This window comes from Aethalodelphis obliquidens, unplaced genomic scaffold, assembly GCF_003676395.1.
Source record: "Aethalodelphis obliquidens isolate GAN/ISIS:26980383/991018 unplaced genomic scaffold, ASM367639v1 scaffold118, whole genome shotgun sequence".
Lineage (NCBI taxonomy): Eukaryota > Metazoa > Chordata > Mammalia > Artiodactyla > Delphinidae > Aethalodelphis > Aethalodelphis obliquidens.
Genome location: NW_020838062.1, coordinates 846,906 through 860,185, shown reverse-complemented (window position 1 = coordinate 860,185; position 13,280 = coordinate 846,906).

The following is a 13,280-nucleotide window of genomic DNA, read 5'->3' as shown; positions in this document are numbered from 1 at the left end:
TAGGTATAGACCCCAAAGATCTCAAACAGGGACCAGGATTGTCCACCAAACAGGGATTATACATGAACGTTCATAGCAGCGTTATTCGTCGTAGCCCCAAAGTGGAAATAACTCAAATGTCCATCAATGATGAATGATAAACAAACTGTGGTCTCTCTATACAACGGAATATTTTTCAGCCATACAAAGGCACGAAGTACTGACACAGCTGCAACATGGATGAACCCTGAAAACGTTACGCCGAGTGAAAGGAGCCAGACACAAGAGCCCACATATTGTATGATTCCATTTATAAAAGGTGTCCAGAGTAGGCAAATCCAGAAACAGAAAGCAGATGAGCGTTCACCAGGCGCTGGGGGTAGGAAGGAATGGGAGTGACTCCTTAGCGGGGAGGGGGTTTCTCTTTGGCATGATGAAAAAGTTTTGGAATTTGATAGCGGTAGTGTTTACATAACACTGTGAATGAATGAAATATTGCTGAATTGTACACTTTAAAATGTACATTGTATGTTTTGTGTATTTTACCACTGAAGAAACATGTCGACATCCAGCTCCTTCTGTCCTTGGCCCTTTTCTCTCACTCCACACCCTTACTCTGCCTGCAACATTCAGCTCAGGTGCTGTATCCTTGGGACGCTGTGCAACCTTGCCTCCCCATCCACCTGTCCAACGATAACACTCTCTTTCCTCTCTGCTCCCCCAGCATCCTCTGCTCCAAGAGCCTGGAATAAGCCCGGAATACAGGCGCTGCTCAAGGCATATCTGGCCAACCAGTGAATAAGCCACTGAATCCAGTCCCACCCCCACAACTAACTATAACAGCTTCTTCCCCCAGTACAGGGACAAGTAAACAATTAACTCCAAAATAAATCTTTGCTTGGGGGCCCAGAATCCACATCGAAGCCACTGGGTTTAGAGTTTAGAGTTCAAACTGCAGTTCATTCAGCCAGCCCGCAAACATCTTTCTGAACACCTCCTGTGAGCCGGGCTCCAGGCTAGGGACTTGCAGGTTGTGGGAGAGTAAATAATGCCCCCACGGGCTTCCCTGGTGGCACAGTGGTTGAGTGTTCTGCCTGCCGATGCAGGGGACGCGGGTTCGTGCCCCGGTCCGGGAAGATTGCACATGCCGGGGAGCGGTTGGGCCCGTGAGCCATGGCCGCTGAGCCTGAGGGTCCGGAGCCTGTGCTCCGCAGTGGGAGAGGCCACAACACTGAGAGGACCGCGTACCGCAAAAAAAAATAAATAAATAAAAATAATAATGCCCCCAAAGATATCCGGGTCCTAATCCCTGGAACCTGTTAATGCTACTTCATATAGCAAGTGGGATTTTGCATATGTGATTAGGTTAAGGATATAGAGATGGGCAGCTTGACCTGTGTTATTCAGGTGGGCTCTAAATGCCATCACATGTAGCTTTATAAGAGGGAGATTTTATGACACACACGCAGAAGAAGAGGAGGCCGTGTGAACATGAAGGCAGGCACCGGAGTGACGTGGCCACAAGCCAAGGAATGCTGGCAGCCACAGAAGCTGCGGGAGGGCAAGGAACAGATTCTCCCATAGAACCTCCAGAGGAACTCTGACTCTGCAACAATTTGATTTTGGCTCAGTGAGACCCATTTTGGACTACAAGCCTCCAAAACTCAGAGAGACTCAATTTCTGTAATTTTAAGCCACTAACTCTGTGATAATTTCTTATGACAGCTACAAGAACAAGGTCCAAGCTCTGCCCTGGAGGCACACCTGTAGGGTTAAACTGATAAATTCTGCAAGAAAGGGATAAGTACCCAGATGCAGACACGTCTCCCACAATCTTAGGATGCTGTCCTGGGACTAGGGAGCTTCTGGGAGGTCACCATTCACTTTTAACACATAATAAACCTAGAGCTGACCATTTCCCCTTGCTGGGTCCCAGGTTGAGATCTGGATTTCCTGTAACAGCTTCCTGGCCCTCCCCCCGCACCAACCACGTGGGTTTCAAGATCACTTCACCTCTCTAAGTTTAGTTCCTCAGCCATAAAACGGGGGTCCCACTGGATCTACGTTATGGGGCTGCAGTGAAAATTCAAGATGGTGGGTGTGAAACCATTAGGGCAGTGCCTGCCCTGTAGTAGGTGCTCTCTTAGGATTAGCTGCCATTACTCTTTGGTTCTAACCTCCATTGCTGTAGTCCGCTGAATAATGCCCCCGCCCCCGATACGTCCATGCCCTAATCCCTATGAATATGTTACCATACAAGGCAAAAGGGACTTTGCTGACGTGATTCAAATAAGGATCCTGAAATGGGGAGATTGTCCTGGGTTATCCAGGTGGGCCCAATCTAATCACAAGAGTCCTATATAGGGAATAGGGAGGCAGGAGGGTCAGACAGAAGATGTGATGACCCGAGCAAAGGTTGGGGTGATACGGTCACGACCCAAGGAATTCAGGTGGCCTCTACAAACTGGAAAGGGGGGGAACGGATTCCCCCCTAGAGCCTCCAGAAGGAACACGGCTCTACTGACACCTTGATCTTAGCCCAGTGAGACCCTTGTCAGGCTTCCAGCATCCCGAATGATAAGGCAATATATCTGTATTATTTAAAGCCACTCAGTTTGTCGTGATCTGTTCCAGTAGCACTAGGAAACGAGTATAGTTGTCTTTGTATAATGATGAGCCTTTCCTGGCGGAGCCCATTGCTCCCCTAAGCCAGATGTGCTCCTGCCCCCCCCCCCCCCCCCCCCCCCACAGACGTCCACGGCAGGGCCTGAGCTGGTGCAGCTGTTCTCCAGTGTGATCCCCAGACCAGTGGCGTCAGCATCACCGGGGAACGTGTGAGAAATGCACGTGCTCAGGCCCCAGCCCAGACCTACAGACTCTGAAACTCTAGGCTGGGGCCCAGGAATCTGTGTTGTAACAAGCCCTCTAGGGGATGCTGCCATGCCCCCAAGTCTGCCGACCACAGAGCTCGTTTATTTGCACGTATGCCTCCCCCATCCCCCAAGCACAGAGCAAGCAGGGACTTCTGTTACGCGGTCACCCTGGTCAGGGAGGGCCCTTTCCTTGATGTGCCCACAGAGCAGCTGTCCCAGCAGCCCTTGGGCCACACTGCCATCCACTTTCCACCAGAAAGTGGCATGTGGATGTGTGCCTTTCCACTAGACCGTGAGCTCTGCCAGCCTGGGACTGTGTCTTCTTCAAGGGTGCACGTATTCTTGGCATCTGGGTTCTCAGTAGGTGCTCAATCAATGTTTAGGAGTGTGTGACAGACAGACTGACTGACTGAATGAATGCATGGGCTGTGTTTCCTGCCACCTGGCAGGGGCTCTTGAGGCTTGGTCAAAGCAGTGTGTTTCTGCACTGTGTACTGTATTGTCTACCAGGTTCTGCATTGTCAACTGCCACAAGTGACAGTGTAGAGACCGAGACCTGGAAGGAGGGAGTGGGAAGGTGGATGGGTGTGTGCTTGTGTGAGAGTGTGTGAGCCTGAGGGTGTGGCTGTGTGAAGGGACATGGATGTGGATGTGTGTAAGTGCAGACATGTATGTGAGTGAGAGTTTGCATGAGCCTGTGTGAGCGTGTGTGTGTGTGTGGCAGCTCCAGGGTGTGTGACAGGACATATGTGTATGAGCATGTGAGCGTGTGTGTACGTGAGGGCATCTGTGTGTGAGTGTGAGAAGGTCTGAGCATGGCTCTGGGAGGGCTGGTGTTGGCATGAGTGGTGTGAGAGTGTCTGAGTGTGAGTGCGGGAAAGGGTTGGGGGAGGGAGGGAGGCGCCGGAGGTACAGAGCCCCCAGCCCCCAGCAGAGCGCCCCAGTCCCAGCGGGCCTGTGGGCTTTGGGCCCCGGGGTCTCGTGCCCCCTGGCCCCGGGCCCAGCAGTGCTGAGCAGGTCAGCACCGGAGCTGCCACCTCACCTTGGATTCCCGTAGCACCTGCCCTGGGCCTGTCACCAGGGGCAGCGGCGGAACCGTGGCTGGAATTGAAGGGATGTTAATTACCACCGGCTTCAGCTTCGGGGCAGGCGCCTTGAGCCAGTCTGGCTGCCTGCCGGGCCCTTCCCTGCTCCTCTCTCCAGGCCTGCGATCGCCCTGAGCTCCGCGCCTGCCCATCAATGAATCGACCTCCCCAAGTCGCTAAGTGGGATATGACATGGCTTTGGAAGTCAGCAACAAATAATCACTGACTGCTGACAGTCTATAATGCACACGCTTGTGAGAAACTGGACGCATCCAACACGGCCTAAGGCGGCCTGTGAGCTCTGTGGAGGTGGGTCCCTCGCTGCTGGGGGGGGGGGCACCTGCTTGTGGCAGCAGGTGCTTGGTGCTCCTGGCAAGGACGGGGAGAAGCTCTGCGCACGCAGCAGCGGGAGAACCGGGCCCTGGGGGCCTCGCCCTCCACTCTGGCTCCAGTCCCTGCTGTCATAATCCCCTGGGAACGTGACCTCTTAGAGAGTTTTGGACCTTCCCAGGAGGGTGGAGGCAGCAGAGGAGTTAGAGGTGGGCTGGTGGCTTGACACAGGACAAGGAGTGGGTGAGAAGAGAAGTCTCGGTGCCACTTTCTCTCAACAAAGGGACAGGAGATAGACGGAGAGCGAAGGCGCTGACACTGAGACAGGCTTTACACGTGACTCTTCAAGAACATCTGAGTCCTCAGAGCCTCCTGCACATCGTGGTCACCTGCGCGGAGGAGAGGACGCGCAAATACTGCAGAACCCACGGGGTTGAATGGGGCCCATACGGACGATCTCCCGGGGGGCAGGGGGCATTGGAATGTCCACTGGAGTGAAAAGACAAGGGCCACTCTAGAGGCCCAGGGTGGCCGAGACAGCCTCCTCTCTCGGGGATGGCGGGTCCAGGCTCCAAACGGGGATCTGGCTCAGCCTGGGCGAGTTGCTGTTCAGGGCGTGTCACACTCTCTCCTGTCCCCCCTCCTTCCCTCCCCGGGCTCTTCTTTGTCTGCCGCATGCTCCCACCGCCTCAAAGTGCAGGCCTTGACCTTGGGCCTCACACTATCTGGCCCTCAAAGAGTTCACCCCTTCCCATGGCCTTGATGAGCTGTCCCCGGTAGAGTGCCTCTTCTGCGCTCTGTATCCTCAACTGCCTGGTGCAGAGGCTTCACTTTGAAGTCCTGCTGTCGTCTCCAAATGAAAAGAGGCCTTCCTTTTCCGTCCCTCTGCCCTTCCCCTCCCCACAGCGCCCCCTCTCAGTCCCAGTCTCTGACTGAGGCCTCACCGTTCAGGTTGGCCTCTAAGTGCCACAGAAAGGAAAGGGTTTCCCTGAACTTGGCCATTCCTCTCGTTTGTTCCTCTTCTGCCATGGCCACTACCTTAGTTTCTACTTCCATTCCCTCTCCCTGGCCTCTTGCAGCAAACTTCTAACTGGTCTCTCTGCCTTCTGTCTTATCCCTCTCTCCCATCCACGTGCCCCCTCCCCTCACGCTTTCCCAGGACTGCCAGAGCCTCCAAAGACAATACACATTTGATCTCCTCCCTCCAGCTCACACTTTTCCTTACTCCTCCGGAGCTGTCCAGCCCTCCCTCGCAGTCAGCAGCCGCCCTGGGGACTCTGTGAGGCCCAGTCTGAGAAGCGCTAACTCACATCTCTCATGCCCCAGCCTTTCCCTAAGCTCTAGCCCCACACATTGTTTGGAAGAGGCACAGATTTCTACCTGCCACTCCTGTTGCCTGGGTGAGATGAAGGGAGAGAAGAGAGGGGGTCAAAGTTCCACAGCACGTTGGGGTCAGGTCCAGCGGCGTTGGGCAGGGCCGGGACAGGGCCTCAGCAGGTCCAGCTGGCAGGCCCAGTGGACCACAGCTGAGACGGCCTTTGTGACCAGGAGATTAGTGTCATATGGGGGAACTGAGTGAACAAGTTAATATGTTGAGAATAATAAGGTCCAGGTTTTTCATTATTGGAAAAGGGAAACGCAAATATGGAAAAGTGGAGGCAAGAATAAACTCTGGGTTGTTGGATTCGAAAGGCGGGAATTGGTGTGTGTTCCCAGTTTGAGATACAGAGATATGGGTGTAGATGTGTGTGTGTGCGTGCACGTGTGTGATTATAGACACATATATTTCCTTGCTCTGTCCGTTGAGAGGGCCTAGACACCAGGACATTCCAGTAACAACGAGCACACCTAGCCCCTAGATCTTGGCTTCTAAATAATTTTAAATGAACCAGAGTTAGAGAAATTGTTGACTCCCTGGTGGCAGGAAAGTTGCCGGATGAGCCCAGAACATCTTGTATTGCCAAGAGTGTAAGGATGGACTCAAAGAATGATGGGGACAGGTTAAAAGGATGCAGGAGCCAGTTTGAAGGGGCTCCCATGGACCAAGTGTGGGACAATATGAGTGTCAAAATGATAGTAATGAAGGATATATTATCTGTTGAATAAAATAGGATTTCCCGAGCCCATACTGATATAAAGAGACAAGAAAACAAGTGGGAGAGGAGGGAAAGCCTTTTCTATAGTAGAATGCCAATTAATAAATGTAGAAAGAGTGATGGAATTGGGAAAACCTCACTTGACAACCATGATAATAATAATTGATTCTTCAGGCAAGAATTATGAATGGAGGCTAAAACCAGTGGGTGAAAGTTTAATGAGGAACAGATATCTAATAATCTCAAAGTATTTCCCCCAATACTTATTAATGACTTATAAATTAATAAATATAAAATCCTTGCTAATTCAGCTTACAGTGGAAAAACCTGGCAAACAACACGTTAATCAAGCGATCAAAGTTAATTTTTTCAGTAATGGGACAAACCAAGATCCTACACCTCCTGATATGATGTCCTGAGGACACATCATTCCTCAGATGTTCCTGAGGAGACATCAACCAAACCCACATGGAGAGACAATGTACAAAATAACTGGCCTGTGCTCTCCAAAAGTGGTCAAGGTCATAAAAAACAAGGAAAGACGGAGAAAGTATTCCAGATTGAAGGAGACTGAAGAGAATGTCAACTAACTACAACATACGGTTGAGGATTGGATCTTAGACCAGAAAGGAAAGGGGAAAGGAAAGGGTTTTTTGTCGGAGGTTGTTATTATTGGTGGCCAAGGTGGGTTATTTTTGTTGTTGTTGTTGGAGACCCATTTAATGTGGACACTCAAGGCCTGGGCAGCGTGGGGAGCGTCCAGGAGTTGGGCGGGCAGGCAAGGTGGGTGGGTCGCTGGCCTACACCTGGCCCCAGGAGAGGATGCCTGGAGGAGGGGTGGGCCCAGGCATGCCAAGGGAAGTAGCAGAAGGGTGGCCTAGGCAGCAGACCACCCCCCAGGAGATCTGTAGGCCAGCCCCTGAGAAGGTATCTAAGCCAGCTGGTGAGCACTCAGGCCAGAGCCTGGCCCAGTGAGGCAGGGTTGGGGCCTGGCTGGGGGCTCCCAGAGCCGAGGGGCTTGCATCACGGGAGGCCTCCCCAAGCTCTTGCTGGAACTCAAGGTGCGTCTGCCGGTTGGATTCAAGCAGCTCCTGGAGGCGGGCGTGGAGGTGCTCGTCCTTCTCCTCTAGGTCATCCAGACAAGAGCTGATCTGGTCCAACATGGAGTTGATGGCAGCGTATCCTGCTTCCCCGAAGCCGTCGTCCTCGCCTTCTGTGCCCGCCTCGCCTCCCCCGGCATGCCCAGGTCCCCGGTGGGGCCCGTGCAGGCTCGGGCGCCGCCGCAAAGGCCGCGTGACGATGGAAGGTGGCGACAGTCGTGCTGACAACCGGCGCTGGGCAGAAGGTGGAGGCGGTGGATGGAACTCGGGGCTGGAAGGGCGGACCGCCACGGCGGAACGCACCCGGGAGGCCGGGACCCAAGTAGGTTTTTATTTGTTCGTTTGTTCTTTGCTACAAAAAACATTGAGGACTGGACAATCAGAGAAATTTCAATGGGGTCTATGGATCAGGTAATAGTGTTAAATGTTAATTACCGCTTCGGATGTGTATACTGTGATTATATAGGAGAGTGCCCTGGGTTTTAGAAAATACACATTGAAGTGTTTAGGGGTAATGGAGCGTCACATCAGCAACTTACTTTCCAATGGTTTGGGAAAAAATGACAACGAGCGTGTGTGTGTGTGTGTGTGTGTGTGTGTGAACATGTGCTGTAAGGCTGGGTCTCCCTGTCTGGAGTGTTCTCACCTGGCCTACTTGGGTGGCACCCAAAGGGGCTGCTCAATTGAAGCCTTGTAGGATGGACAGAATAATGACTCTCAAAGATGGGAACGTTTGGATATCATACCTTACGTGGCAAAAGAAACTTAGCAGAGATGATAAGGATCTCGCGATAGGACAACTATCCCGAATTATTTGCGTGAGAGCCCAATGTCCTTATAAGAGGGAGGCAGGAGGGTCAGAGTCAGAGAAGGAGATGTGACGACAGAAGCGCAGGTCGAGCAATGCGGTCCCAAGACAAAAAATGGGGGCAGCCTCTAGAAGCTGGGAAAGGCAAGGAATTTGACTCTCCCCTAGAGAGAAGGACTCTCTCTTCTGGAGAGAAGGAACATAGCCCTGCCAACACCTTGCCTTTACTCCAGGGAGACCCATTTCGGATTTCTGCCCTCCAGAGCTGTAAGGTTGTAAATATGTGTTGTCTTAAGCCACTAAATTGTGACAGTTGGTTACAGCAGCAATAGGAAACTTACATACCCCGCTTCTTTTGCTGTGCAGAACGTGGGGCTCTCCAAGGCCTGAAATGTCTTGCTCTGGTCCACATCCCTTGCGGGGCCTCCCCACCCGAGCCCTGGCCCTTAGCAGACGTTCAGGAAACATTTATTTGAATTCACTCAGCCAGGCGAGGCAGTGAGGGCCACAGGGGCAGGGCAAATGTGTGAGGCCGCCCAGGGGCCCCTCTGAAGGAATCAGGTTCCTAAAGATGCTTACATTCTGCTCTGCTTGCCCAAGATGGGCCACACCTCCAGCTGCAGGGACGGTAAGTGTGCCTGCGGTTGGGGGGATCATTTTACTGCCTGGGGAAGGAGTCCCACACCCAAGCACTGTGCCCAGGAAGCCTCTGGAGCCTTCCATGCCCCCGCTCTGACTTGTGCAGGTGCCAGCTGGGCCCAGGTGATAGGCTCTAGACCTGCAGCTCCCTCATGCCAGGGCAGAGATCCTCACATGGTGCCGAGGAACAGCCCCGTCCCCTCCCCAGTGCCATCTTCGCCACTTTCCAGGAGGGAAAACTGGCCGGAGAGGGGAACGGCTTCTCCATGGTCACACAACCACTCAGTAGCAGAGCTGTGGGGAGGACCCGGGGGGCTGGCCCCCAGGTCACTGAGCATTCACTTGCAAGAGCTGAGAAGGGGAAGAAAGGGGACATTTTGCACCTCTGGGTTTATCAGAATACGGGGGCAACGTGGACTTTAAAAGCCATATTCAGTGATGGGAATGTTCTAAAAAGTGATTGTAGTGATGGTTGCACAACTATACAAACTTCCTAAAAATCACTGAATTGTACACCTCAATTTACATTATCTATATTAAACCTCAATGAATCTGGGAAAAAAAACCCAAAGACATTATAACACCTTTTTGGAAAACTCATAAAGAAACCTATTATTTTCCCAGCACAGACGACTGGAAGTAAAGGCTTGCATTAGTACTTTTGTCTGGTGGGGGGTGGGCTTAAAAAAATGGGGCCCCTCGGCAGCCCTCCAGGGCCTCTCTGGGGCAGACACAAGCGATCACCTGTCTGCAGCTGCCCCTCTCCGCCCTCCAGGAGCTCACGGTGGGCATAAGGTGCAAATAGCAGCATCGGGAATGCCAGGGAGAGCCGAGGTGACAGGGATCAGTGTGGCCTGGGGGAAGGGACCAGGTGGGGAGCCAGAGGTCCGGGACTTAGGCCCCAGTCCCCAGTCCCCAGTCTAGCATGGAGCGTGCCAGTCACCATATCAGCGCCCCACTCCCCAGCCCCCAGCTAGCTGCCCTGGGGGCCGTGTGGCCGGGCCTCCCGCGCTGCCTTCCCGCTAGCCCTCCTTCAACTCAATCCATTACCTTCTGTTTATAGCCTCTTCAGACAGTTTTTCTTGGCCCGATGCCAAGCCAATTTGAATTCATTTTCCAAGCATGACCCTGTGAGTAACTGTATTAAATGGCTTCCAGAGAGTTCTCACCGCTGCCTGCACGCAGTGCGCTTGGCCAGCCATCTGCAATCAGAGTGCAGCCCCCGGCCCCGTGGTGCAGTCCCTAGCGCCAGCGATAACAGACCCGAGAATGATGCCCATGCAGGCCAGGCACAGACAGACAGACCCACGGCATGCATTCCTCTGACAGTTCTTGGAAATTTCAAGAGAGATAAGTCAGCTAACAAAGGACTGCCTTTAAAAAGGGCTTTCTTTAAAAAAAAAACCCGGCTTTACTGACATATGCCACATACCATACAATTCACCCATTCGAGGTGGACAATTCAATGATTTTTAGTAAATTCACAGATATGTGTAACCATCACCAGAGTCAATTTTGGAGCATTCCTCTCACCGCCTAAAGACACCTCATACTCTCTGCATCCTGCCAGCCCCCCCAGCCACTCATCTACTTTCTGTCTCTATAGACTCCCCTAGTCTGGACTTTCATATGAATCTAATATGTGAACTTTATTTTTTTAAATATCTTTATTGGAGTAAAACTGCTTTACAATGGTGTGTTAGTTGCTGCTGTATAACAAAGTGAATCAGCTATACGTATACATATATCCCTGTATCCCCTCCCTCTTGCATCTCCCTCTCACCCTCCCTATCCCACCCCTCTAGGTGGTCACAGAGCACCGAGCTGATCTCCCTGTGCTGTGTGGCTGCTTCCCACTAGCTATCTATTTTACATTTGGTAGTGTATATATGTCCATGCCACTCTCTCACTTTGTCCCAGCTTACCCTTCCCCCTCCCCGTGTCCTCAAGTCTGTTCTGTACATCTGTGTCTTTATTCCTGTCTTGCCCCTGTCTTGCCCCTAGGTTCATCAGGACCATTTTATTTTCTTTTAGATTCCATATATGTGTGTTAGCATACGGTATTTGTTTTTCTCTTTCTGACTTACTTCACTCTGTATGACAGACTCTAGGCCCATCCACATCTCTACAAATGACCCAATTTCGTTCCTTTTTATGGCTGAGTAATATTCCATTGTATATATGTGCCACATCTTCTTTATCCATTCATCTGTCGATGGACACTTAGGTTGCTTCCATCTCCTGGCTATTGTAAAGAGAGCTGCAGTGAACATTGTGGTACATGACTCTTTTTGAATTATGGTTTTCTCAGGGTATATGCCCAGTAGTGGGATTGCTGGGTCGTATGGTAGTTCTATTTGTAGTTTTTTAAGGAACCTCCGTACTGTTCTCCATAGTGGCTGTATCAATTTACATTCCCACCAACAGTGCAAGAGGGTTTCCTTTTCTCCACACCTTCTCCAGCATTTATTGTTTCTAGATTTTTTGATGATGGCCATTCTGACCATGTGAGCTGATACCTCATTGTAGGGTTTTTTTTTTTTTTTTGCGGTTCGCGGGCCTCTCACTGTTGTGGCCTCTCCCGTTGCGGAGCGCACAGGCTCCGGACGCGCAGGCCCAGCAGCCATGGCTCACGGGCCCAGCCGCTCCGCGGCATGTGGGACCTTCCTGGACCAGGGCACGAACCTGTGTCCCCTGCATCGGCAGGCGGACTCTCAACCACTGCGCCATCAGGGAAGCCCTCATTGTAGTTTTGATTTCATTTCTCTAATGATTAGTGTTGAGCATCTTTTCATGTGCTTGTTGGCAGTCTGTATATCTTCTTTGGAGAAATGTCTATTTACGTCTTCTACCCATTACTGGATTGGGTTGTTTGTTGTTTTTGTTTTTCTGCATCTTGGTGGTCACAGTTATTGAAAGGGTTGGAGAAAAATTGTTTTTTTGATATTGAGCTGCATGAGCTGCTTGTATAGGTAGAACACTCTATGACACAAATCACAGCAAGATCTTTTTTGACCCACCTCCTAGAGTAATGGAAATAAAATCAAAAATAAACAAACGGGACCTAATGAAACTTAAAAACTTTTGCACAGCAAAAGAAACCATAAACAAGACAAAAAGACAATCCTCAGAATGGGAGAAAATATTTGCAAATGAAGCAACTAATGTGTGAACTTTAATAGTCAACTTTTCAAAAGGAAAATTGCCCAAGGATTGAGGTGCAGGATTTGGGGAATGGGGCTGGGTTCCTTGGTACTGGCGTGGACCAGCCCCACTCCGCCCCAGCCTCTCCCCCGGGGAAGGGGCCTGTCCCCGCAGAGACCTACCCTTCCCTGCGTCTTCACCCGGCACCCCCCAGGCTGGCCTTCCCTGGAGCTGTGTCCCAAGAGTAGAGGAGAAGGAGGGCTACCTGTTTAATTCTCAGGAGGAGGCTGGAGCAAGCAGGGTTTTCTTTGTACCCCAGGAGGAGGGCCACACACGCACATGCATGCAGGCAGCCACCTCCTTGCAGAGTCTGTTTCCTGATCGGGGCCTGTCACCGCCTTATTTACTGTTGTTCTCCTCCAGTTCACTAGAAAGCGCCGCCCCCTGACTCACTGTGGAATCCCTAACATTGAGCTGCCCAAGGTTGTCTGGCTCAGACCGGCCCAGGACCCGTCCAGGCTCTGCTTGCACACCTCCAGCGACCCGCTCCTCACTACCTCTCAAGGCAGCCCATTGCCTCCTGGGTAAAGCCCTGTAGAGAATTCTCCCCAACATCTTTCAATGAACAGTTCCTCGTTTTACTGGTCAGGTCTCAGGGAGCAGAGACTGAAAGCAGACCTTTCAGCAAGCAGCTCAAGGGCACTGGCTAGGAAGGGAGGGAGTTGAGATTTGAATCCGTGTCCCCCCGACTCTGAAGCCCATGCTCTTGACGCATGTATCCACTACACGCCCTCAGTGCGGCCCGTGTAGCTTACTTTTATTGAGCTAGAATTCACATACCACGACATTCACCCTTTTAAAGTGGTTTTTAGTAGATTCACAGGGTTGCACAACCATTACTGCTATGTAATTCCAGAACATTTTCATCATCCCCAAATGAACGCTCATACCCGTTAAGCGGTCACTCCCCATTCTTCCCTCCCCCAGGTGCTGGCAACCACGAATCTATTGCTGTCTCGTGGATTTGCCTAGTTTGGACATTGTGTATGTGTGGAATCACACAATCTGTGGCCTTTGGGGTCTGGCTTCTTTCACTTAGCATGATGTTCTCAAGGTTCATTCATGGTGTAGCATGTATTATACTTCATTCCTTTTCGTGGCCAAATAATATTCCACTGAATGGATATACCACAATCTGTTTATCCATTCATCTATAGGTGGATACT